Genomic DNA, 27,738 nt, shown 5'->3' with positions numbered 1-27,738 from the left:
TCTGAAGCTCTGTTTTCCATTGTCTCCTTATATGGCTGTGATTGCGCAAGGAATGAGCCTACACTTTCTGTCGTTCGCCCAAGGTCTTAGCAGCATTGTGACGTATTTGTAGGCATATCATTGGAAGATTGACCATAAGAGACTACATTTTCCAAGTGTCCGCCTGGTGTCCTGCGTGGAATTCGGTGCGCAATTGCCAGCTGCTAGTACTTTTCCATTTGATATAGGGGAGAAGCCATGTGTCCAAGAACGATGTATCAATGAAGAGATATGTGAAAAACACCTTGATGATTGATTCTAAACAACGTTTGCCGTGTTTTCAGTCGATATTATGGAGTTAATTTGGAAAAAAGTTCGTGTTTTGAGGACTGAATTTTCGGATTTTTTTTGGTAGCCAAATGTGATGTATAAAACGGAGCTATTTCTAATACACAAAGAATCTTTTTGGAAAAACTGAGCATCTGCTATCTAACTGAGAGTATCCTCATTGAAAACATCAGAAGTTCTTCAAAGGTAAATGATTTTATTTGAAGGCTTTTATGTTTTTGTTAATGTTGCGTGCTGGATGCTAACGCTAATGCTAACGCTAAATGCTAACGCAAAATGCTAACGCTAAATGCTAACGCTAGCTAGCTACTTTTACACAAATTATTGTTTTCCTATGGTTGAGAAGCATATTTTGAAAATCTGAGATGACAGTGTTGTTTACAAAAGGCTAAGCTTGAGAGATGGCATATTTATTTCATTTCATTTGCGATTTTCATGAATAGTTAACGTTGTGTTATGCTAATGAGCTTGCTGATAGATTTACACAATCCTGGATACAGGGGTTTTTTCATAGCTAATCGTGACGCAGAAAACGGAGCGATTTGTCCTAAACAAATAATCTTTCAGGAAAAACTGAACATTTGCTATCTGAGAGTCTCCTCATTGAAAACATCTGAAGTTCTTCAAAGGTAAATGATTTTATTTGAATGCTTTTCTGTTTTTTTTGTGTAAATGTTGCCAGCTGAATGCTAATGCTAAATGCTACGTTAGCCATCAATACTGTTACACAAATGCTTGTTTTGCAATGGTTGAGAAGCATATTTTGAAAATCTGAGATGACAGTGTTGTTAACAAAAGGCTAAGCTTGAGAGCTAGCATATTATTTCATTTCATTTGCGATTTTCATGAATAGTTAACGTTGCGTTATGGTAATGAGCTTGAGTCTGTATTCACGATCCCGGATCCGGGATGGGGAGATCAGAAAGGTTAATTGAAATGCATTCCAGGTGACTGACTACCTCATGAAGCTGGTTGAGAGAATGCCAAGAGTGTGCAAAGCTGTCATCAAGGCAAAGGGTGGCTACTTTGAAGAATCTAAAACATAGCACTTTTTTGGTCACAAAATTATTCCATATGTGATATTTCATAGTGTTGATGTCTTCACTTTTATTCTACAATGTAGAAAATAGTAAAAATTAAGAAAAACTCTTGAATGAATACTGTATGTTATAAGATTGTTACAATTGTTTGTCCAATCATAAAAAACATTGTCATGCGCCAGAGTCAGCAGCACAGGACCCAAACTGATTTCATTACCCACAGAGAGGATATGACAGGCCCAGGAAATGCCAGCTTAGGGGTCCAGCAGGTGCCCCCTTCCCCTTCCACTCACCCTGCACTCTCAATGGATTCTGTGGGCTCTACGTTTCTGTATCACTGGAGCTGAAATATCTGAGGAGTGATACAGCCATTCCGTCTCGACACATTTGACTAATTTACAGATCACCACTGCATTTCATATAGGGAAAGCAAGAGAGGAAACTGCTTGGTTGAGGTTGTTTGTTTTTTGTTCCAGAGTTGGTGTTGTTGTGGTCAGAAATGATATCAATGTATGCATACTTCTTTTGAAGCTGATCAAATGACCAGGTTGTGTCCACTGCTATACTGATAATGTACAATATATTTAGATTGCAATGCTGGCACATGTATTCTGTGGTTGTCCATATTGTAAATCACTTTGTTTCAGTGCATCTGGTATATTACACATTTGAATAAAATGAGAAAGAATTGAGAATATAATTATTAATGCTGGAATACAAGAAATACTTTGACCTTACAGATACAGTACCATACATCTCATACCTATGGTAAACTTCCACGCTCTATGGCGCAGACTAATCAAATCCTCCTCCTCCTCATAATCCATACCCACTCCACACACCTCCAGTCCCAGTGGTGCACCAGCAGCCCAGTGCTCCTCAAACACCTCAACAGGCAGATCAAATTCTGTTTACCTAGAGGTCATTCGATTTCAAATGGTCACTGTACAGTACAGTGGGTGACTACTGCAGTGTAGTCTATATGCCTCCCACTCATTTGAAGAACAGTTTTGTACGCCTCAAGCAAGTGGCAGCTCAACGATCATAAATGTTTGGATACAACACATTGATTACAAAGACAAAACGTTTTCATAGGGATAATATGGGTTCATAAATGTTGGATATGAACCCTCATACTACTGACTGGAGCCATTTTGACCCTAGAGGCATATACTACCCAAAGGTGGTTATTAAATAATTCCAGTATTTCATGACTTTATCAGTCAATTTGTTCTTAACAAATCTAAATCATTGTTTAGTGTTTCTATATCAATATGGACAAAAACTTTAAAAAGTCCTTTGGTGTCATTTTGACCCCAGCCTAAAACATCTAATTCCGCCTATAGCAATTTGATTGATAGATTAAAATAAAGGTCCTGTTTCTCTGGATGCATAAAAACAAGGCATCCATACCACCAGATGGACAGCTCATCTGCAGAGACAATACAGCCGATTGATAGAGTCGTGTGTATAGCTGGCAGGGAAGTCAGGCGCAGGAGAGTCAAACGGAGTGTAAAATGGAGTCTTTTAATGAATGTCCACGTAACATGCTCCATAACACTAATAAGAATAGAATATAAACAAACATGGGTACGAGGACCCGTCGCGCACCTATCAATAAACACAACACTGACAATAAACAATCTCTGACAAAGACATGAGGGTAAACAGAGGGTTAAATACACAACAGGTAATGAATGGGATTGAAAACAGGTGTGTGGGAAGACAAGACAAAACCAATGGAAAATGAAAAATGGATCAATGACGGCTAGAAGACCGGTGACGTCGACCGCCGAGCACCGCCCGAACAAGGAGAGGCAACGACTTCGGCAGAAGTCGTGACAGTAACCCCTCCCCCCCCCCCCCCTGACGCGCGGCCCCAGCTGCGTGTCAACACCGGCCTCGGGGACGACCCGGAGGACAAGGTGCAGGGCGATCCGGATGGAGACGGTGGAATTCTTTTAACATGGAAGGATCTAACACGTCCTCCAACGGAACCCAGCATCTCCCCTCCGGCCCGTACCCCTCTCAGGCCACGAGGTACTGAAGGTCCCTCGCCCGACGTCTCGAATCCAAAATGGATCGAACAGAGTACGCCGGGACCCCCTCGATGTCTAGAGGAGGCGGAGGAACATCACGCACTTCAGCCTCCTGGAGCGGGCCAGCGACCACCGGCCTGAGGAGAGACACATGGAACGAGTGGTTAATACGGTAATTAGTGGGCAGTTGTAACCTATAACATACTTCGTTCACTCTCCTCAGGACTTTAAATGGCCCCACAAACCGCGGACCCAGCTTTCGGCAGAGCAGGCGGAGGGGCAGGTTTCGGGTCGAGAGCCAGACCCTGTCCCCTGGTGCGAACACCGGGGCCTCACTGCAGCGACGGTCTGCGCCAAATTTCTGGCGCCTTCTGGCACGCTGAAGGTGGACGTGGGCTGCCTCCCAGGTTTCCTCAGCGCTCCGAAACCAATTGTCCACCGCAGGAGCCTCGGTCTGACTCTGATGCCAAGGAGCCAGAACCGGCTGATACCCTAATACACATTGAAAAGGAGTAAGGTTAGTGGAAGAGTGACGTAGCGTAGCGAGTTTTGGGCCATCTCTGCCCAGGGCACGAACTTCGCCCACTCTCCCGGCCGGTCCTGGCAATAAGACCGCAGAAACCTAACCACCTCCTGGTTAACTCTCCACCTGCCCATTACTCTCGGGGTGAAAACCTGAGGTAAGACTAACCGAGATCCCCAGACGTTCCATGAATGCCTTCCAGACCCTTGATGTGAACTGGGGACCCCGATCAGACACTATATCCTCAGGCACCCCATAGTGCCGTAAAACGTGTGTAAACAGGGCCTCTGCAGTTTGTAAGGCCGTAGGGAGACCGGGCAAAGGGAGGAGACGACAGGACTTCGAAAACCGATCCACAACGACCAGGATTGTGGTGTAACCCTGTGAAGGTGGAAGATCAGTCAAAAAATCCACCGACAGGTGCGACCACGGCCTTTGAGGAACGAGTAAAGGATGTACCGTACCTCTGGGCCGGTGTCTAGGAGCCTTGCACTGGGCGCACACCGAGCAGGAGGAAACATAAATCCTCACGTCCTTAGCTAAAGTGGGACACCAGTACCTCCCATCAAGACAGCGCATCGTCCGATCTATCCCAGGATGACCAGAGGAGGGTGAAGTGTGAGCCCAATAGATCAATCGGTCGCGGACAGCAGACGGAACGTACTGACGACCAGCTGGACACTCAGGGGGAGAGGGCTCTGCACGTGATGCCCGCTCAATGACCACGTCCAGCTCCCACACTACTGGCGCCACCAAACACGAAGCTGGGAGTATGGGAGTGGGATCCATGGACCGCTCCTCTGTGTCATACAGCCGAGACAATGCGTCTGCCTTGATGTTCTGGGAGCCTGGTCTGTAAGAAAGAGTAAACACAAAACAAGTGAAAAACAGGGCCCCCTTTAGCAGTGAGGTAATGGGAGCAGCAACCTGACCAAAACCCCGGATAAACCTCCGGTAGTAATTGGCAAAACCTAAAAAACGCTGCACCTCCTTTACCGTGGTTGGAGTCAGCCAATTACTAACGGCTGCAATGCTGTCACTCTCCATTTCCACTCCTGAAGTGGAAATCCGATGCCCTAGGAAGGAGATGGATTGTTGGAAAAACAAGCATTTTTCAGCCTTGACATATAGATCATGCTCCAACAGGCGACCAAGCACCCTGCGCACCAGGGACACATGCTCGGCGCTTATAGCGGAGTATATCAGAATCCCTGAAGATCTCATCTACAAATGATTGGAATATTGATGGAGCATTCATCAACCCATATGGCATGACAAGGTACTCATAATGACCTGAGGTGGTGCTAAATTCCGTCTTCCACTCATCACCCTTCCGAATACGCACCAGATTGTACGCACTCCTGAGATCCAATTTTGTGAAGAAGCCCCGTGCATTGACTCAATAACCGTATTTATCAGAGGTAGCGGGTATATTTCACCGTGATTTTATTTAGACCTCGATGATCAATGCACGGGCGTAAACCACCATCCTTCTTTTTCACAAAAAATAAACTCGAAGAGACGTGTGAAATGGATGGCTGAATGCACCCCTGACGCAAGGATTCAGAGACATATGTCTCCATAGCCACCGTCTCCGCTTGCGACAGGGGATACACGTGACTCCTGGGATATGCAGCTTCTACCAGGAGATCTATCGCAATATCCCCCCATCGATGGGTGGTAATTGAGTCGCCTTCTTTTTACAGAAGGCGAGAGCCAAATCTGCATATTTGGGGGGGGATGAGCACGATGGAGACCTGGTCTGGACTTTCCACCGTAGTAGCACCAACGGAAACCCCTAAACACTTACCTGAGCACTCTCGCGACCACCCCGTGAGAGCCCTCTGTGGCCAAGAAACAGTGGGGTTATGACAAGCTAACCAGGGTAGGCCTAGCACCAAAGAATACGTAGGTGAATCAATAAGGAAAAGACTAATCTTCTCCTTGTGACCCTCCTGCGTTATCATACACAAAGGTGCGGTGACCTCCCTGATAAACCCTGACCCTAATGCTCGACTATCTAAGGCATGATTAGGGAAAGGCATATCCACAGAAACAATAAATGAGCTACATTTTTATTAATGAAATTCCCAGCCGCGCCTGAATCTACTAGCGCCTTATACTGAGAAAGCAGGGAAAAATCCGGAAAAGTGACAGAGACAAACATTAGTGCAACAGAGGGCTCTGGATGAGAATGGTGCCTACTCACCTGGGGTGATGCCAGAGTGCCTTGCCTGCCTTCTCTATTCCCAGAGGAACCAACCCGGCACCGACCAGCAGTGTGCTCTCTGCGACCATAGATGGTGCTCGAGTTGGAACCCCCTCCGGTCTCCCTGCGCACCATCCCTTCCAATTCCATAGGTTCAGGAGAGGGTTCGGGAGGATGGAACAATCAGATGACAAGATTCCGGCGCCGACAGAGATGGCCGCCTCGCTTCACGTTCCTAGGAAACTATGCAGTTTATTTGTTTTTTTACGTGTTATTTCTTACATTGGTACCCCAGGTCATCTTAGGTTTCATTACATACAGAAGAGAAGAACTACTGAACATAAGAGCAGCGTCAACTCACCATCAGTACGACCAAGAATATGACTTTCGCGAAGCGGATCCTGTGTTCTGCCTTTCACCCAGGACAACGGAATGGATCCCAGCCGGCGACCCAAAAAACGACTTCGTAAAAGGGGGAAACGGAGCGGTCTTCTGGTCAGACTCCGGAGACGGGCACATCGTGCACCACTCCCTAGCATTCTTCTCGCCAATGTCCAGTCTCTTGACAACAAGGTTGATGAAATCCGAGCAAGGGTAGCATTCCAGAGGGACATCAGAGACTGTAACGTTATTTGCTTCACGGAAACATGGCTCACTGGAGAGATGCTATCGGAGTCGGTGCAGCCAGCTGGTTTCTCCACGCATCGTGCAGACAGAAACAAACATTTTTCTGGTAAGAAGAGGGGCGGGGGTGTATGCTTCATGGTTAACGTGACGTGGTGTGATCATAACAACATACAGGTACTCAAGTCCTTCTGTTCACCTGATTTAGAATTCCTCACAATCAAATGTCAACCGCATTATCTACCAAGGGATTTCTCTTCGATTATAATCACAGCCGTATATATTCCCCCCCAAGCAGACACATTGATGGCTCTGAACAAACTTTATTTGACTCTTTGCAAACTGGAATCCATTTATCCGGAGGCTGCATTCATTGTAGCTGGGGATTTTAACAAGGCTAATCTGAAAACAAGACTCCCTAAATTTTATCAGCATATCGATTGCGCAACCAGGGCTGGAAAAACCTTGGATCACTGCTATTCTAACTTCCGCGACGCATATAAGACCCTGCCCCGCCCTCCTTTCGGAAAAGCTGACCACGACTCCATTTTGTTGATCCCTGCCTACAGACAGAAACTAAAACAAGAAGCTCCCGCGCTGAGGTCTGTTCAACGCTGGTCCGACCAATCTGATTCCACACTCCAAGACTGCTTCCATCACGTGGACTGGGATATGTTTCGTATTGCGTCAGACAATAACATTGACGAATACGCTGATTCGGTGAGCGAGTTCATTAGAACGTGCGTTGAAGATGTCGTTCCCATAGCAACGATTAAAACATTCCCAAACCAGAAACCGTGGATTGATGGCAGCATAAACAAGCTAAGCGTCAGTATAGAGACAAAGTAGAATCTCAATTCAACGGCTCAGACACGAGGTATGAGGCAGGGTCTACAGTCAATCACGGATTACAAGAAGAAAATCAGCCCCGTCACGGACCAGGATGTCTTGCTCCCAGGCAGACTAAATAACTTTTTTGCCCGCTTTGAGGACAATACAGTGCCACTGACACGGCCAGCAACTAAAACATACGGACTCTCCTTCACTGCAGCCGACGTGAGGAAAACATTTAAACGTGTCAACCCTTGCAAGGCTGCAGGCCCAGACGGCATCCCCAGCCGCGCCCTCAGAGTATGCGCAGACCAGCTGGCAGGTGTGTTTACGAACATATTCAATCAATCCCTATCCCAGTCTGTTGTTCCCACATGCCTCAAGAGGGCCACCATTGTTCCTGTTCCCAAGAAAGCTAAGGTAACTGAGCTAAACGACTACCGCCCCGTAGCACTCACTTCCATCATCATGAAGTGCTTTGAGAGACTAGTCAAGGACCATATCACCTCCACCCTACCTGACACCCTAGACCCACTCCAATTTGCTTACCGCCTAAATAGGTCCACAGACGATGCAATCTCAACCACACTGCACACTGCCCTAACCCATCTGGACAAGAGGAATACCTGTGTGAGAATGCTGTTCATCGACTACAGCTCGGCATTTAACACCATAGTGCCCTCCAAGCTCGTCATCAAGCTCGAGACCCTGGGTCTCGACCCCGCCCTGTGCAACTGGGTACTGGACTTCCTGACGGGCCGCCCCCAGGGGTGGTGAGGGTAGGCAACAACATTTCCACCCCCCTGATCCTCAACACTTGGGCCCCACAAGGGTGCGTTCTGAACCCTCTCCTGTACTCCCTGTTCACCCACGACTGCGTGGCCACGCACGCCTCCAACTCAATCATCAAGTTTGCAGATGACACAACAGTGGTAGGCTTGATTACCAACAACGACGAGACAGCCTACAGGGAGGAGGTGAGGGCCCTCGGAGTGTGGTGTCAGGAAAATAACCTCACACTCAACGTCAACAAAACTAAGGAGATGATTGTGGACTTCAGGAAACAGCAGAGGGAACACCCCCCTATCCACATCGATGGAACAGTAGTGGAGAGGGTAGTAAGTTTTAAGTTCCTCGGCGTAAACATCACGGACAAACTGAATTGGTCCACCCACACAGACAGCATTGTGAAGAAGGCGCAGCAGCACCTCTTCAACCTCAGGAGGCTGAAGAAATTTGGCTTGTCACCAAAAGCACTCACAAACTTCTACAGATGCACAATCGAGAGCATCCTGTCAGGCTGCAACCGTAAGGCTCTCCAGAGGGTAGTGAGGTCTGCACAACGCATCACCGGGGGCAAACTACCTGCCCTCCAGGACACCTACACCACCCGATGTCACAGGAAGGCCATAAAGATCCTCAAGGACAACAACCACCCGAGCCACTGCCTGTTCACCCCGCTATCATCCAGAAGGCGAGGTCAGTACAGGTGCATCAAAGCTGGGACTGAGAGACTGAAAAACGCTTCTAGGCCATCAGACTGTTAAACAGCCACCACTAACATTGAGTGGCTGCTGCCAACACACTGACTCAACTCCAGACACTTTAATAATGGGAATTGATGGGAAATTATGTAAAATATATCACCAGCCACTTCAAACAATGCTACCTAATATATTGTTTACATACCCTACATTATTCATCTCATATGTATAAGTATATACTGTACTCTATCATCTACTGCATCTTTATGTAATACATGTATCACTAGCCACTTTAACTATGCCACTTTGTTTACATACTCATCTCATATGTATATACTGCACTCAATACCATCTACTGTATCTTGCCTATGCCGCTCTGTACCATCACTCATTCATATATCTTATGTACATATTCTTTATCCCCTTACACTTGTGTCTATAAGGTAGTAGTTTTGGAATTGTTAGCTAGATTACTTGTTGGTTATTACTGCATTGTCGGAACTAGAATCACAAGCATTTCGCTACACTCGCATTAACATCTGCTAACCATGTGTATGTGACAAATAAAATTTGATTTGATTTGATTTGACCCCGATCGAGACGTCCACGAGTAGCCAGCATGTTGTCCAGCCTGATGGACATGTCCACCAGCTGGTCGAAGGTGAGGGTGGTGTCTCTACAGGCCAGCTCCCGACAGATGTCCTCACATAGACTACAACAGTAATGGTCGATCAGGGCCCTGTCGCTCCATCCAGCGCCGGCAGCCAAGGTCCTAAACTCCAAAGCAAACTCCTGTGCACTCCTCGTCTCCTGCCTCAGATGATAGAGGCGCTCACCCGCCGCTCTGCCTTCGGGTGGATGGTCGAATACTATCCGGAATTGGCGGGTGAACTCCTCAAAATGGTCCAACGCCGCATCCTCCTATCTACACACAGCGCTGGCCCTCTCCAGGGCTTTCCCGGTGAGGCATGAGAGGAGGCGCAACTCTTCTCACGGTCCGATGGTACTTGGGAGACCGTGGCCAGATACAAGTTCAGTTTAAGGGGGAAACCCTGGCAGCCGGCAGTATCTCCGTTGTATCCCGTGGGTAAGGATAAATGGATCTTGTTCGGTTCAGGAGGGGAAAAAGCGTTCAAGGGAGATCCCGGTTGTGGTGGTGGAGGCGCTGGAGAAAATCCCTCTCTCCCAGCGGTCCATATTCTGGACAATGCGATCCATGACGGCGCTCAAACAGTCAATCTCTTCCTCTTGTTCCCGGACGCGTTCCTCCACCTCCATGAGCGTAGTGTCCTCTCCTGCTGACTTCATATTTTTATGGTCAGAGGTTCTGTCAGAGTCGTGTGTATAGGTGGCAGGGAAGTCAGGCGCAGGAGAGTCAAACAGAGTGTAAACTGGAGTCTTTTAATGAATGTCCACGTAACATGCTCCATAACACTAATAGAATAGAATATAGAATATAATAGAACACTGACAATAAACAATCTCTGACAAAGACATGAGGGGAAACAGGGGGTTAAATACACAACAGGTAATGAATGGGATTGAAAACAGGTGTCTCACGTCTGGTCATGGTATTCAGTAGGAATAACAGAGACATCCACAGTCTTGCTAACATCCTGAGGAGGACGACTTGGGGAAGGCTGTGCTGCTTGAATGCAGTGGGAATGGCAAAAGAACTCCAACCCAGGATGGAAGTGTGGTCCAGTCAATCAGAGGATTGTGTTTTTGTAGCCAGGAAAATCCCAACACAACTGGAGCATGGGGAGATGCAATGAGGAGGAACTGTATGGTCTCACTGTGGTTACCAGAAACCTATAATTAAATGGGAACAGTACTCTAGGAGACTTCCCCTATAGAGCGGCCGTCCAGTGCCCTAGCATCCATGGGCACAGAGAGAGGCTGAGAGGGAATCCGAAGCTATCGTGGCATCCATAAGACATTCATCAGCCCCAGAATCAATGAACACTCGGAGAGACTTACATTGGTCTCCCCACAGCACAAGAGCAAAAAGGAGTTTGCGGGTGATGGGAATTAGGGAACTCCCAGTCTGACTCACCATAGTACTGGTACTAGACAAGGGTTTCCTAATAGGGCAGGTAGCTATAAAATGTCCTGCCCCTCCACAGTACAGGCAACAGTTATTATTCATCCTCCTTGAGCTCTCCCAAACTGATAGCCTAGTTCTGCCCAACTGCATAGGCTCAGGAGTATCCAACTCACCCGTCGTAGATTCACTAGAGGTCTCAGGTGACTTCGACTCCTCTGGGAAGAGCTGTCTTCGGAACTTTCGTATTCCATAGGAGGTGAACGCGCCATATCGGGTGCACGAGTGTGCCCCAGACCAGACCTCTCACTCTTGCTTTCCCTTAGGCGTCAATCAATTCTAATGGTGAGGGAGATGAGGGAGTCGAGGTCGACTGGCAGTTCCTGAGCAGCTAGCTCATCCTTTACCTCCTCAGATAATCCGTGCAGAGAAGTATTGAAAAGAGACTCCAGATTCCAGGCACTCTCGGCAGCCAACGTGGGAAAGTCCACCGCGTGGTACAGGAGTTGATGTAAGTCAAGCAGTTTGCTGGCCGCCTTTCTCCCGGATACCGGAGACTCAAAAACTTCTCACCTCTGCCATGAGTTCCTCCAAATGACCGCAAATGGCAGATTGTTATTCCCAAACTGCTTTAGCCCAGGAGAGCGCCCTTCCCGACATTAGCGTAATTATACACGCCATCTTTGTTCGCTCTGAAGAGAACAAATATGGCTGTAGCTCAAAAATAAGCGAGCACTAAGAAATAAAACCCGGTAGGTACCATGATTCCCCAAATATTGCTCGGGAGGAGGTAAGCGGGGTTCACAGGGAGTCTCAATAAGCTGTACAAACTCACCACAGATAGGGGAAAAAATTACTGAGCGATTGGGGTTTTTCAGAGGTGGCAGACAGTCTGAGCAAACTCCCTGATTTGCTCCATAATAGCCTTCAACCTATGGTCATGGCGCTCCGTCAAGGAACTGAGCCCTTCCAAAAGGCCCTGTACCATCTCCTGATGTCTTCCAATGGTGGCTCCCTGCAGGGAGACAGTGTGGCGAAGCTGGTCCAAGTCTGTGGGTCTGTCATGGCCAGTTCGTACTATCATGACACAACGTGAGACCCAGATGCAGACACAAGACGCAGATGGTTGGAGTCTTACAATGTTTATTAATCCAAAGGAGTAGACAAGAGAATGGTCGTGGACAGACAAAAGGTCAAAACCAGATCAGAGTCTAGGAGGTAAAGAGTGGCAAACACGCTCATGGTCAAGGCAGGCAGAATGGTCATGCAGGCGGGTACAAAGTCCAGAAACAGGCAAGGGTCAAAACCGGGAGGACTAGAAAAGGGAAAATGCAAAAAGCAGGAGAACGGGAAAACCGTTGGTTGACTTGGAAGCATACAAGACGAACTGGCACAAAGAGACAGGAAACACAGAGATAAACACACTGGAGAAAATAAGCGACACCTGGAGGGGGTGGATACAATCACAAAGACAGGTGAAACTGTTAAGCCTGTGTAAGGGAGGCGAAGTCAGGTGCAGGAGAGAAGAGTAGAGTAAACAGGCACACTTTTATTCCGTTCAAGAATAGGCACAAAAAATGACAAAAGTGCCCAAAAACACGGAACATAAATATAAAAGTATCGCGCGTGAACATACATCGTTAACAATGAACAGTTACACACATAGATATGATGGGGAACAGAGTACTAAATACATGTAAATTGATTAGGGAATGAAAACTAGGTGTGTATGGAACAAGACAAAACAAATGGACTTATGAAAAATGGAGCGTCGATCGCCGAACGCCGCCCGAACAAGGAGAGGAGCCGACTTTGGCGGAAGTCATGACAGTACCCCCCCTCCAATATACCCTGCGTGCCAAGGACACATGCTTGGAGCATGTAGCGGATTATATCAGAATGTCATCGATATACACCACTACACCCTGCCCGTGCAGGTCCCTGAAAATCTCGTCTACAAAGGATTGGAAAACTGATGGAGCATTCATCAACCCGTACGGCACGACTAAGTACTCATAATGACCTGAGGTGGTACTAAACGCTGTCTTCCACTCGTCGCCCTTCCGAATACGCACCAGGTTATATGCACTCCTGAGATCCAGTTTTGTGAAGAAACGCACCCCATGCATTGACTCAATCATCGTGGTGATAAGAGGTAGCGGGTAACTGTACCTCACCATGATTTGATTGAGACCTCTGTAGTCAATACACGGGCGTAGACCTCCATCCTTCTTCTTCACAAAAAATAAACTCGAGGAGGAAGGTGAAGTGGAGGACCGAATGTAACCCTGACGCAGAGATTCAGAAACATATGTCTCCATAGCCACCGTCTCCACTTGCAACAGGGGATACACGTGACTCCTAGGAAGTGCGCGTCTTCCAGGAGATTTATCGCACAACCCCCCGTCGATGGGGTGGTAATTGAGTCGCCTTCTTTTTACAGAAGGCGAGAGCCAAATCGGCATATTCTGTGGGGATGCGCACGGTGGAGACCTGGTCTGGACTTTCCACCGTGGTAGCACCAACGGAAACCCCTACACACCTCCCAGAGCACTCTCGCGACCACCCCGTGAGAGCCCTCTTTTGCCAGGAAATAGTGGGGTTATGAAGAGCTAACCAGGAAAGGCCTAGTACCACGGGAAACGCAGGACAGTCAATGAGAAAGAGACTGATTTTCTCCTTGTGAGCCCCTTGCGTCTCCATGGTCAGGGAGATGGTGGCTTCCCTGATTAGCCCGGACCCTAATGGTCGACTATCCAGAGCGTGAACCGGGAAAGTTCTAACTACAGGAATAATGGGGATTCCTACACTAAGGGCTAACGCTCTGTCGATAAAATTCCCAGCTGTGTCTGAATCGACGAGCGCCTTATGCTGGGGAAGAATCAGAGAAACAAACAGATACAAACAGGTGATGAACAGAGGACTCTGGATGAGTGTGGTGCAAAGGCGTGACAGAAACAGATCAGGGTGTGACAAATAAAGGTTAAATAATATATATTTTTTAATGTAAGTACTAAAAACCTGATTTACCATCATTATCTCCTCTTTCTCCCCCACCCCCCCATTCTATCCTCATTACCCTAATCATCTACCCAGTACTATTTTTGTTATTTTTTTTTACCTTTAATTTAACTAGCCAAGTCAGTTAAGATCAAATTCTTATTTACAATGACTGCCTACACCGGCCAAACCCGGACGATACTGGGCCAATTGTGCGCCGCCCTATGGGACTCCCAATCACGGCCGGTTGTGAACCAGGGTGTCTGTAGTGACCCCTCAAGCACTGAGATGCAGTGCCTAGGATCGCTGTGCCACCTGGGAGCCACTTACTGTATGTGGATTGCAATGTGAAAAAAATCTGCACATTATTTTTAAGGGACAAATTAATTTTGGTTTTAGAGAATATGCAAATGAACTGTAATTCTGTAAGTTTGTTTTGGTATTTTTCATTTTATTTCAGATAACATTATTTACATGTCTAATGATGCTTTGATAAGAATTACGTTTTTTGCTATGATCGTTTTTTTTGTTGCGATTGTTTCCAATATTTATTGCGGTCAACATTACCCCAGTTGGTAATCCATGTATGTAAAATATGTTTGTAGTATGAGGGTTAAGTTATACTCTTGAAACACATTTCTGTTTACGAAATCAATCAACGTTTGTGTTGTACTGGTGGTACTTTAGTTGTTTTGTAACCTAAGCTACCATCTCTTTATGGGTTAGACAGCAATCTTCAAACAATGCATGATTAATAGAACAGGGTGTGATCCCTCTCTCTGTTGTGTGGGCTCAGTTTCATCAGACCCAGACCCAATCTATGAGCTGCTGGCTGCTGGACCCTGGCTTTGACCAGGCAGAAAGTGCCAGGAGTTTTGTATATCCGCAGTGCCAGCTGTTTCATTTGCAGCTAGATTGATATTCTGCCACCAGCCTCTGCAAGTGTGTTGGAGCACCTCTTAGCATATGGCGGGAGACCAGAAATAGTTTTGACCTAGTTGGAGCTCTGCAGTTCACCATCAACTTCTATCTCACTCCAGATGCAGGGTTCTTGATACAAGAGACAGTGGAACTAAGCATTATTACAAACGTTACACTGTAAATCTTACTGTCATCTCCAATAAGTGCATATTTTTCATGAGTTGTGGAAGTCTCTTCAAGTCAGTTGAGTCACAGTATAAAGTGTTATATTTCTCACTTTTGTAACACACTTTAATGAGTGATCACATTATCACATTTGAAAGAGTTTAATTTAGAACACATCTTTTTTTAATAGGTACAACACAACAGAAGCAAATCTACATGTGATAAAATGTTCAACCGTTATCTCCCCTCTAAGTAGGCAAAAAAACGTATAATGAGATGGACACAGGAGGGATTTCACCTTTTAAACCAATCAGGACTCAAGGTCAGAGTCTGGTTCAGGAGTACAGCACTAGAGAATGCCAGAGCAACTGTTGATCAAAATGTGGCCGTGGTTTTACACGTAACCCCTAGTCATTGAGAGGTCTTATTTCAGTCTGTACGAAGTGAAACTAGTTCTCTCATGTACTACATTCATTCAATTTCAACACCATACTCTTTAATTGTTCATTATGTTTTTATGTGGCTGCAGCTGCAGTTGTGTATTGATTGAAAGGCCAAGGTTTCTGAGAGCTTTGACAAGCAGATATAGGTGGAAGTAATCTATTTTTGCCCCATTGCGAGCCTTGTCTATATAGCCTATATAAAGGTCACTCAATCAATGTTCAGTATTAAAACAGGCCACACAAGGTGATGCTTTGTAAGATCGATGTGTTAACAATCTTAAACTTGACCTCGAAGTTTTTACCTTCTACATTTTCTTTCTGGATATCTAGCAGTTCTTATTTTGGCAGTTCTCTTTTATTCAATTCTAAATAAAATCAACTGTAAATAAATCAGATTTCTAGCTTATTTGTATACTGTACAAACAGCTAGAAGGGCTGGTTTTAGTATGATACTGTACTTCCGGCTGCTTATTCAGCACCATGGACAGCAGGCTCAGTGCCTTTACTCCTATGACTCAGTGCTCAAGATTAGCCATCCATATGTGCAATGCATTCTTGCTTAGACATATTCTATAAATTAAAGACACAATACAGATTGTATCCTCACATATTAATATCAATAGGCATAATTTATTTCATCTTAAATTGGTCAGATGCGAAACAGCAATATGATTTAACTCAACATCTTTATGAAATAACTCTACATTTGATAGAATAGAGAATATACTCCATATGCTAGATGGGAAACATGATGAACATGAATGATAAAGGACATGATTGGTATGTCTATCTCCCTCTCCTTTGAGGATCACAGTCACCCTCATATTTTTGATGTCCCATCTGCCGATTACAAAGCTTCTTACTTCTTACAAAGTTCTATCTAGACCTCAATTTCCAATTGTACTTTCTCCAAAATAAACTTCAATGTAATGATGAGCCCAGCAATATTCATGTATGACCGCACTCTAGCCAATACTACCAGGGACAGTAGATTCTCTAACAAATACAATACTGCATGGGCTGTCTGATGTAAATGCAGAATATGGCTCTAATGGCGAAAGAGGACATAAGATTGGTGTAATCCTTTCGTGTAATGGTTAGAAGAGTAATAAGGATCTGTGTTTGTTTTTCCCCTCTACTTCGTAGGCCAGGAATTGGCTGGCACTATCTAAGCCTCTGGCAGTTATCTGCCGCTCCAGAAGGGTTTACGCCATGAAGACTAATTAGTTTCATTAACCTGCATCAAAGATTAAAAAAAACATTTATTTAATGTAATTGAAATACTGGTTCCTCATCGCTCTGCTCTCTCTTGCTGCTCTCCTGTCTCCCTTCTCTCTCTCTCTTTATTTCTCTCTCTTTCTTTCTCTTCCTCTCTGTTTCTCACCCCCGTTTTCTTTGATAATGAACTCCCATACAGAGATGCAGAGCAACACTTCAGTGGTTCGCTACACTCCTGGTACAACCTGTAATGTGTGAGAGGTTATTTTCAGGGTGTCATATCCAGAAAGGCTTTTAAATGTCTTCAAAAGCAAATGGTGATCTTTCTCCCTCCCTATTACATGCAACAAGTGTCCAAAACATTAGGAACACCTGCTCTTTCCATGACAGACTGACCAGGTGAATCCAGGTGAAAGCTAGGATCCCTTATTGATGTCACTTGTTAAATTGAGACATGGATTGTGTATGTGTGCCATTCAGAGGTGGAATGGGTATTGATTTATTTTTTGGATAAGAGAGGAAAAGTAAACAAGGTTTTGTCTTAAAACTTCGTCATCTACCTCATCACCGTCCTAAACTAGAACAGGCTTCATCCTGACTAGACAGCATGCATTCCACAGTAAATAACCATCTAGCATCCTGCCAGTTCTCCAATAGCATGTCACATAATGTGTGTCCAGGGTCCTAGATACACATGGACACATAATGAGCTTGTTATTGATGGAGCCATAAATGTAAAACACACAGGAGAGACAAGGTCATCAGTCAAAGCAAACAACCTACATCACCCAATCAGACAGGCTGACCTTTCAGGAACATCCTTGGTTGTTTGCATTATCTGCCATCTACATCCATCCTCACAAAGTTTCTTCTCCTCCTTTTCTCAATCCCTTATGACAAGCAACCCACTCCTCCTCTGTTGTTTCTATGCCACCAGGACTCTATTTCAATCTCCTCTTTTCTTACTCTCACCAGGTTGTTGGTTTACTTTCTTTCCTCATCTCCTCTGTCCCTTCCCTATCCCCTCCACCCATTCTGTCCTCATTACCATAATCATCTACCCAGTACTGTTTCATATTTTACCTTTATATAACCAGGCACGCCAGTTAAGAACAAATTCTTATTTACAATGACAGCCTACCCCGGCCAAACCCTCACCTAACCCGGAAGACGCTGGGTCAATTGTGCCCCACCCTATGGGACTCCCGATCACGGCCGGTTATGATACAGCCCAGGATCTAACCAGGGTCTGTAGTGACGCCTCTAACACTGAGATGCAGTGCCTTAGACCGCTGCGCTACTCAGGAGCCCTATGTATACTAACAGCTGTGGTCTCTTCTCCCCTTTTCCACCCCACGCCCCCCCTCTTCTCTTTATCATCCTCTACAATCTGGTTTCACAGGGTCTGAAGAGTCCGCTTTTCTGTCAAGATTACATACTGCTGAACCAAATGATCCCACTCATCCTTCCATCCTTCCTTGATCCTCCTCTCCCCTATCCTTCTATGTCCCTTCATCTAATTTGGCCTGTGTGGTTCCATAATGTTCCTAAATGTTGTACATAAGTATTTGGTCTCCGTACACGGGGAATGATTGGATGAGAGATGACATTCATGGGCTTGTTTGGTCTTGCGTGCAAAGTGACACAAACAAGAATGGAGGAAAGGCACAGCAGGGATTGTTCAGGCCTGCCCCCCTATGAAGACATATTGGTGTTTCGACAAGAGAGCCTGTGCCCACCACTAATGACCTTTTAAAACTGTGAGTGAATGAATCGTACTGAAACCCCACAGTCAATCCTTTGGCTATTCATGGGCTGCTTCATTCTCAAAGGAATTCAGCTGAATTGATCAGACATTCAACCATCTTGACCCCTATAACAAATAAAAGAATGACAGCACAGTATGCTACAGTTCAACTGAAATCTCCTGGGGTATTGAAGACCCATTCTGAGGTTTCGACATTTCACTCAGTTGCAGAAAATATTGATAAAGTTAAAGAAATAAAATCACTCTTGTCGTGGAGAATTAGTACATTTGTTGTATACTGGGCAGATATGAACTTGTTTTTAAGAGTGGCTGCATTCTCCTTTCATGTTGTGTCTTTAAAACCTTAAAATACATTGTATGATTGATTTAACATGACCAACTGACAGATAACTATAGGAATTAGTTAGGAGATTTGTATTAGGTAAACAGTGTTTGGGGTTACTACTGTGGCCATTATAATAACTTATATCCCTCTATGAATTTTGAAATGTAAATTGAAAGGTGAAAAAGAATGGTCTAAATTATTGATTCTAATATTGATGTTTTAAAAGGAAAAGCATGAATTTTAAATACAGTACCAGTCAAAAGTTTGTATACACCGACTCATTCAAGGGTTTTTCTTTATTTGTACTATTTTCTACATTGTAGAATAATAGTGAAGACATCCAAACTATGAAATAACACATATGGAATCATGTAGTAACCAAATCATGTTTTAAACAAATTGTAACGATCGTTGTTGGAAGGATGGTCGGACAAAGATGCAGCGTGGGGTAGGTTAATCATTATTTATTTATGATAACCGGCACAAAACAAGAAAGAGTAACAAACAAAACATACAGCTTTGTAGGGCTAAAAAGAAACAATACAAATTCAAGATCCCACAAACAACAGGTGGGAAAAGGCTGCCTAAGTATGATCCTCAATCAGAGACAACGATAGACAGCTGCCTCTGATTGGGAACCATACCAGGCCAACATAGAAAATAAAAACTAGACTACCCACTCAAGTCACACCCTGACCTAACCAAAATAGAGAAATGAAAGGTTCTCTAAGGTCAGGGCGTAACACAAACAAAATTATATTTTAGATTTTAGATTCTTCAAGTAGTCACCATTTGCCTTGATGACAGCTTTGCACACTGTTGGCATTCTCTCATTCAGCTTCACCTGCAATGCTTTTCTAACAGTCTTGAAGGAGTTCCCACATATGCTGAGCACTTGTTGGCTGCTTTTCCTTCACTCTGTGGTCCAACTCATCCCAAACCATCTCAATTGGGTTGAGGTCGGTTGATTGTGGAGGCCAGGTCATCTGATGCAGCACTCCATCACTCTCCTTCTTGGTCAAATAGCCCTTACACAGCCTGGAGGTGTGTTGGGTCGTTGTCCTGTTGAAAAACAAATGATAGTCCCACTAAGCGCAAACCAGATGGGATAGCATATGTCTGCAGAATGCTGTGGTAGCCATGCTGGTTAAGTGTGCCTTGAATTCTAAATAACAGTGTCATCAGCAAAGCACCCCCACACCTTCACACCTCCTCCTCCATGCTTAATGGTGAGAACCACACATGCAGAGATCATCCATTCACCTACTCTACATCTCACAAAGACATAGCGGTTGGAACCAAAAATCTCAAGATTGGACTCATCAGACCAAAGGACAGATTTCAATCGGTCTAATGTCCATTGCTTGTTTCTTGTCCCAAGCAAGTCTCTTCCTCTTATTCGTGTCCTTTAGTAGTGGTTTCTTTGCAGCAATTCGACCATGAAGGCCTGATTCACGTAGTCTCCTCTGAACATTTGATGTTGCAATGTGTCTGTTACTTAAACTCTGTGAAGCATTTATTTGGGCTGGAATTTGAGGTGCAGTTAAGTCTAATGAACTTATCCTCTGCAGCAGAAGTAACTATGGGTCTTCCTTTCCTGTGGCAGTCCTCATGAGAGCCAGATTCATCATAGCGCTTGATGGTTTTTGCAACTGTACTTGAAGAAACTTTCAAAGTTCTTGAAATTTTCCAAATTGACAGACCTTCATGTCTTAAAGTAATGATGGACTGTCATTTCTATTTGCTTATTTGAGCTGTTCTTGCCATAATATGGACTTGTTTTTTTTTTACCAAATAGGGCTATCTTCTGTATACCACCCCTACCTTGTTACAGCACAACTGATTGGCTCAAACGTATTAAGAAGGAAAGAAGTTCCACAAATGTACTTTTAACAAGGCACACCTGTTAATTTAAATGCATTCATGAAGCTGGTTGAGAGAATGCCAAGAGTGTGCAAAGCTGTCATCAAAGCAAAAGGTGGCTACTTTGAAGAATATATTTGAACTTTTTTGGTTACTACATGATTCCTTATGTGTTGTTTCATAATTTTGATGTAAATAAAGAAAAACTTTTGACTGGTACTGTATGTAAAAAACAAAATGTCTGTCATTTCCAGCTTCAAACTACATGATCTCTATGGTGATTGCAATTAGATTTCATCCGACATTAGATTCTATGATTGATTATGTGGCACTGCCACATGATTCTGGTTGGCAATAGGATGTTAATAGGATGCCATAGGATAAAAATACAGCCACTGCTTATGTCCTCTCTGAAGCCTCACTCCACCCAATTCCATTTAAATCACTGCCTATTGAATGGGACAGGATACCACCCAGTTTAGTACAGGAGCCACTGAGTAGGAGGAGCCAAGCTTCCCTGGTTGACAACTCTGGTTAGAGTCGTACACTGACATCGCTATGCTCCTCATCATCCTTTGTTCTCCGATTCTTCCTCTGTGATCTGTGAGTCAGAAAGCAGAGTTTGCAATCTTACCGACTCAATTGGCTTTCTGTCTATGCAAACATCTCTCAATCTCAGTTCGCTTAACGTCAGATCAAACCAAACTTTTGTTGACATTCCTAGATCATTAGATGCTTGTAATCAATGCTATTGCTTGGTGTTTTCTTAAGATCTTTTGAATTAACTCTACCGCCTATATCCTGACCCCTCTGGAAGGGTCATTTGGCCTGACATACTTGTAACTTATCAACTTCATCTGGCTTGGGCCATTTGGAAGAACATACACTACATATACAAAAGTATGTGGACACCCCTTCAAATTAGTGGATTTGGCTATTTCAGCCACGTCCATTGCTGAGGTGTAAAAAATAGAGCAGACAGCCATGAAATCGCCATAGATAAACGTTTGCACTAGAATGGCCTTACTGATGAGCTCAGTGACTTTCAACGTGGCACCATCATAGGATGCCACCTTTCCAAAAAGTCAGTTCGAGCAATAACGGCTCAGCCACGAAGTGGTAGGGCACACAAGCTCAGAGAAAAAGATCGCCGAGTGCTGAAGCGCACAGCTCGTAAAAATCATCTGTCCTCAGTTACAACACTCACTATCGCGTTCCAAACTACCTCTGGAAGCAACGTCAGCACAATAACTGCTCGTCAAACTGCTCTAGAGTGATGAATTACACTTCACCATCTGGCAGTTCGACAGACAAATCTGGGTTTGGCGGATGCCAGGAGAACGCTACCTGCCCGAATGCATAGTTCCATCTGTAAAGTTTGGTGGAGGAAGAATAATGGTCTGGGATTGTTTTCCATGGTTCGGGCTAGGCCCCTTAGTTCCAGTGAAGGGAAATTTTAACGCTACAGCATACAATGACATTCTAAACGATACTGTGCTTCCAACTTTGTAGCAACAGTTTGGGGAAGGCCCTTTCCTGTTTCAGCATGACAGTGCCACCATGCACAAAGCAAGGTCCATACAGAAATGGTTTGTCGAGATCGGTGTGGAAGAACTCGACTGGCCTGCATAGAGCCGTGACCTCAAACCCATCGAACACCTTGGGATGAATTGGAACGCCGACTGCGAGCCAGGCCTAATCGCCCAACATCAGTGCCCAACCTCACTAATGCTCTTGTGGTTGAATGGAAGCAAGTACCCGCAACAATGTTCCAACATCTAGTGGAAAGCCTTTCTAGAAAAGTGGAGGCTGTTATAGCAGCAAAGGGGGGATAACTCCATATTAATTTCCATAATTTTGGAATTAGATGTTCGACGAGCAGGTGTCCACATAGTTTTGGTCATATAGTGTATTTAGGGTGATCTACTCTAAATCTGGGTTAAAGCGAGGAAAGAGCCCTCTCTATAGGCTTGTCCTTGGAGTGTGAGTTGTAGCTCTGCCACAGAATAGAGGTCTCTGTTGAGGGGTTGATGCATCTCTTTCAGCCTGGAAGTACGATGCACTAACGCACACTGACATAAATAGGTCCCACATATTTGGCAAAGCATCGCTCAGATATATTTGGATGTGTTGAAATAAAACATATATTTGCTTTCTCTCCCTCTCCCTTTCTCTCTCTCTTCTTCTATGTCTTTGTCAGTGTCTGCCAAGAGAAATGTTTGTTTTTCCCTTCTCCTCCAAAGGAACACTTAACACTAGAAGAACCATGGTTTATTTTCACTGGTGCTCTCAAGGCAACGTTCACACATGATGTCCCAATGAACACAGCTCTCTGGGAGAAGCCACATGTATGTAATGTGAATAAAGTTATCATGAAAAAGCCAGGTTGTCATGTTGTCAAGATGGGGAGTTGGGGTGAGGCAGCTGTAACCTTGCCAAGATGCTCTCTCTGTTGTCAATACTGTAAGTAAGATGAAGGAGATGCTTAGCTGAAATACAACAAAGACATTTCTGCTCCAGAAGGATGAAATCAATTGTCTTCAGGCATGTTTCCCTGTAACGTACACATAAATAACACTAGAGAAAGCAGCAGTTAATCACATGTTATATGGCTCATTGATATATGACATCATTATCTGAGATTATGATGTAATCAGATGCAGCAAGAGAAGCCTTGAGCTCCCAGTCTCATAAAGGTCAGGGTAAAGACTCCATTTATTCTATATGATACATATCTGAATGGATCTATCTGGTGATATAAAGACTTTAATGAAATCAAACCCAGCAGTATTTACAAATAGTGGGCATAAAAAAATGAATACATAAATACATAATAGAGGCAAGTATGATTGAATCTGGCCCACGGTATTGGTGCATTTAGGACCAGATAAACCAGTACCTGGGGAAACGTTGAGGCCATTAAGCAACTAAATGAACATGCTTTGAGCCTTCAACTTGTTTAAATTGCTCAGGTAGCATAGTGGTTAAAAGCGCTGAGCCAGTAACCAAAAGGTTGCTGGTTTGAATGCCTGATCCGATTATGTGAAAAATCTATTGATGTTCCCTTGGCAAGGCACTTAACCCTAATTGGTCTGGATAAGAGCGTGTGCTAAATTACTGAAATTTAAAGATGGTCCAAAGTTGTCATATGCACTGTCAAAATGTGTCACTCTGGCCTGAAATCAATAGATCGCTTTGAAGCTTTTGTCATATCATCATCTCAGTGGATGATATAGACACTCAATCTGAAACTGATCAACATAAATCTGTCATGATTTATGAGTCCTTATCATATCCTTTTCAATGACTCATAAACCAAATGGTTTGGAGCTTCATTCATGTATCAGCAAGCAGTGAATGAGGCCTCAGTAAGACACATAATAAGGGCTAGGCAGTGGCCATTCAGATGTACTCAGAACATTCCTCAACAGCTCTTAAAACTTCTTAAACCTAGGCATCCCACTAGCAAGACAACTTCTTGTGAAACTGGAGGGCGCGCAATTCAAATAAATAATCATAAAAATGATGGATATTAAACATTTAGGTACATAGAAGTGTCTTATATCGGTTGAAAGCTTAAATTCCTGTTCATCTGACTACACTGTCCGATTTACAGTAGCTATTACAGTGAAAACATGCCATGCGATTGTTTGAGGACGGTGCCCCACATCAAAATATTTTTCCACCGGCACAGTTTTCATAAATTCAAAAAAAGCTATTAAATATAGTATATAATATTTACTTTTTGAAAATCTTACTCTGATTTGTCATCCAAAGGGTCCCAGCTATAACATCTAGTGTCATTTTGTTAGATAAAATCGTTCTTTATATCCCATAAAGTCTGTTTAGTTGGCGCCATCGATTTAAGTAATCCACTCGATCAACATGGAGAAAAAGGAATCTGAAAATCTACCCCTAAACTTTGTTTCAACAAGTCAAAATACGTTTCTATTTACTAACCTAAAATGTAATCAAACTATAATATTTGTTACAGAAAGAAGTATGTTCAATAGGAAAACGATTTTAGCAGGTGTGTCCTTTCTTCATGGCACGTGCATACACAAATTTCCAAGACTGTGTCCAAGTACTAAAAATGATATTTCTTATTTGTTTTGGAAATTACAAGCCTGAAACCTTGAACATAGACTGCTGACACACTGTGGAAGCCATAGGAATTGCAGGAGGGAGCTAGAATTGAGTATGCCCTTATACTTGCCATTGTAAGAGCATGGTCTCCCTAAACAAAATGTATTCTGGTTGGATTTTCTTTGTATTTTCTCCTACTATATCTATTGTGTTATATTTTCTTACATTATTTTAACATTTCACCAAACTTCAAAGTGTTTTCTTTCCAATGGTACCAATTATATGCATACCCTGACTTCAGGGCCTGAGCAACAGACAGTTTACTTTGGGCATGTCAGTCAGGCGGAAATTGAAGAGAAAACATGGCCTAGCCCTAAGAAGTTTTAAGGGGGAGACCTGTCTAGAGTATGGAACACTATCTGTCCACTGTGGCAATACTAACTACTGAGAGAGAATAGACCAGCTCCATCATGATTAGGGAGTCACTTTGTGCACCACAACGACGCAGTGTGCATGTGTGTGGGTGTGCATTGTTTTTTTATTTTTTATTTTATTTTACCCATTTTTCTCCCCAATTTTGTGGCATCCAATTGCTTAGTAGCTACTATCTTGTCTCATCGCTACAACTCCCGTACGGGCTCGGGAGAGACGAAGGTTGAAAGTCATGCGTCCTCCGATACACAACCCAACCAAGCCGCACAGCTTCTTAACACAGCGCCATCCAACCCGGAAGCCAGCCGCCAGTCAACTGTGGTATCTTATAAAGACAGGTGTGTTTCTATCTAAATCGAATTAGTCACAGGTAGACTACAATTAAGTTCTAGTGACATCTCAAGGATGAGCAAAGGAAATTGGATGCACCTGAGGTCAATTTGGAGTGTCATAGCAAATGGGGTGCGAATACTTTTGTAAATGCAATAATTTCTGTATTTAAGTTTCGATAACATTGCCAAGAATTCTAAAAACGTATTTTCACTTTGTCATTACGGAGTATTGTTTGTAGATGGGTGAGAAAAAAATCTATTTCATCCATTTTGAATTCAGGCGGTAACATAAAAAATGTGGAATGTGGTATGAATAATTTCTGAAGGCACTGTACCTCCTAAACAAACAGAGGGAGAACTTTGAAGTGGAAATGTAGATTCCAAGCACGTCAATACAATTCAGCCGATCTGCAGCTGTCTGTCAAACAGTTGCCTCATCACCTCTTCTCCTTCATCTTGCGCTGTGTGGCTTTTGCATAGTTTTTGTTTGTTTATAAAGAATCTAACATGCAGATGTTGCCTGGAGCATAGTAAGTGTGTCTTTGTTTAAAAGGTTATACCTGGCTTTGGAAGCATGCCTTTACCAGAAGAATTACAAGCTCAGCAGCCTGGCAATTGTTTGAAATATTTTCAATCGAGGCACTGTCAAGCCTAGCCGACTGAATACAATACTGAACCTTGAACAGCTTGACAATGTTCATAGCATCAGACTTAAAGTAAAAGTAGTGTGAATTATTTGTTTAACTCGCTCAGATTTCCTAGTTATGCCAGGTCTAATGGAAAGCCAAAAATGTGTTTGGGTATACCCACCTACAGGCCTTGTACATAGGAGTAAACTCTGACACCACCAATAGCATGACAATCCTCATGTAAAAAATCTCAAATATGATAATTGAAAGAGTATTTTTTTAACAAAGGGGATATACCTAGTCAGTTGCACAACTGAATGCATTCAACTGAAACGTGTCTTCCTCATTTAACCCAACCACTCTGAATCAGAGAGGTACAGTGGATTGCCTTAATCGACGTCATTGGCGCAGTTGTTGGTTAACTGCCTTGTAGTTTTTTCCACCTTGCCAGCTCTGGGATTCAAACCAGTGACCTTTCAGTTACTGGCCAAACACTCTGAACCACTAGGTTACCTGCCACCCACAGCCATGCATGGAACACTGGCAGACATACAGTACACGGCACATAAATCAGCCCTCTCCTCTTTTCTCTATACACCATGTCACTCGGCTCAGTCATAACCTCTCATGGTCTCTCCTATCATTGTGATGCGGATGACACTCAACAACCTTTTACATCCCCCCTTCTGACACCCAGGTGGCGACACGCATCTGTGTGCTTGGCAGATGTCTCAGCTTGGATGTTGGCCCACCACCTCAAGCTCAACTTCAACAAGTTTCATCCTTCCGGGGAACGCCTGCCTGCTCCATGACCTCTCTATCACGGTAAACAACTCAGTGTGTCCCCGTCCCAGAATGCAAAGAACCTTGGAATGACACGAGACAACACCCTGTCATTCGCTCCTGCAGGTTCATGCACTACAACATCTGTAGAATACAACCTTTCCTCACACTGGAAGCGGCACAGGTCCTAATCCAGCCACTCGTCATATCCCGTCTGGACTATTGCAATTTCCACCTGAAGACATACCCAAATCTAACAGCCTGTAGCTCAGGCACAGAACCAAGGATATGCATGTTCTTGGTACCATTTGAAAGAAAACTCTGAAGTTTGTGTAAATGTGAATGGAATGTAGGAGAATATAACACAATAGATCTGGTTTAGATAATACAATGAAAAAAGACACGTTTTTTATTTTATTGTTGTATCATCATCTTTAAAATGAACAAGATAATACAAACATTCAGATAGGATGATGGGGACAATTTCAGTGAAAAATATAAGAGGGCAACAGTACTTGTGCAAAGTTTAAGAATGATAACTTCCAAAATGAGTGTGCTACATGACATTTGTCATGAAGTGACCCAGGTGTCCCACACAAGTAACACAAATGTACCCAAGTGGCCAAATTGGTGAAGTTATACATTTTGAATG

At 44.0% G+C, this 27,738-nt stretch overlaps 1 long non-coding RNA gene across 1 annotated transcript; it reads left to right on the top strand.

Annotated features, from left to right (window-relative positions):
* Positions 1 to 70: 70 nt before the first annotated feature.
* Positions 71 to 27,483, top strand: LOC149976085 (uncharacterized). The gene is made up of 3 exons (XR_016488029.1): positions 71 to 513; positions 895 to 956; positions 27,001 to 27,483. It is a non-coding gene; the product is annotated as an uncharacterized LOC149976085 (long non-coding RNA).
* Positions 27,484 to 27,738: the final 255 nt, after the last annotated feature.

This window comes from Oncorhynchus mykiss, chromosome 17 (assembly GCF_057628025.1).
Source record: "Oncorhynchus mykiss isolate SJ-2025 chromosome 17, ASM5762802v1, whole genome shotgun sequence".
In the NCBI taxonomy this organism is placed as follows: Eukaryota; Metazoa; Chordata; class Actinopteri; order Salmoniformes; family Salmonidae; genus Oncorhynchus; species Oncorhynchus mykiss.
Note: the sequence above shows the minus strand (reverse complement) of the source record. Positions and strands in the feature narration are given on the sequence as shown.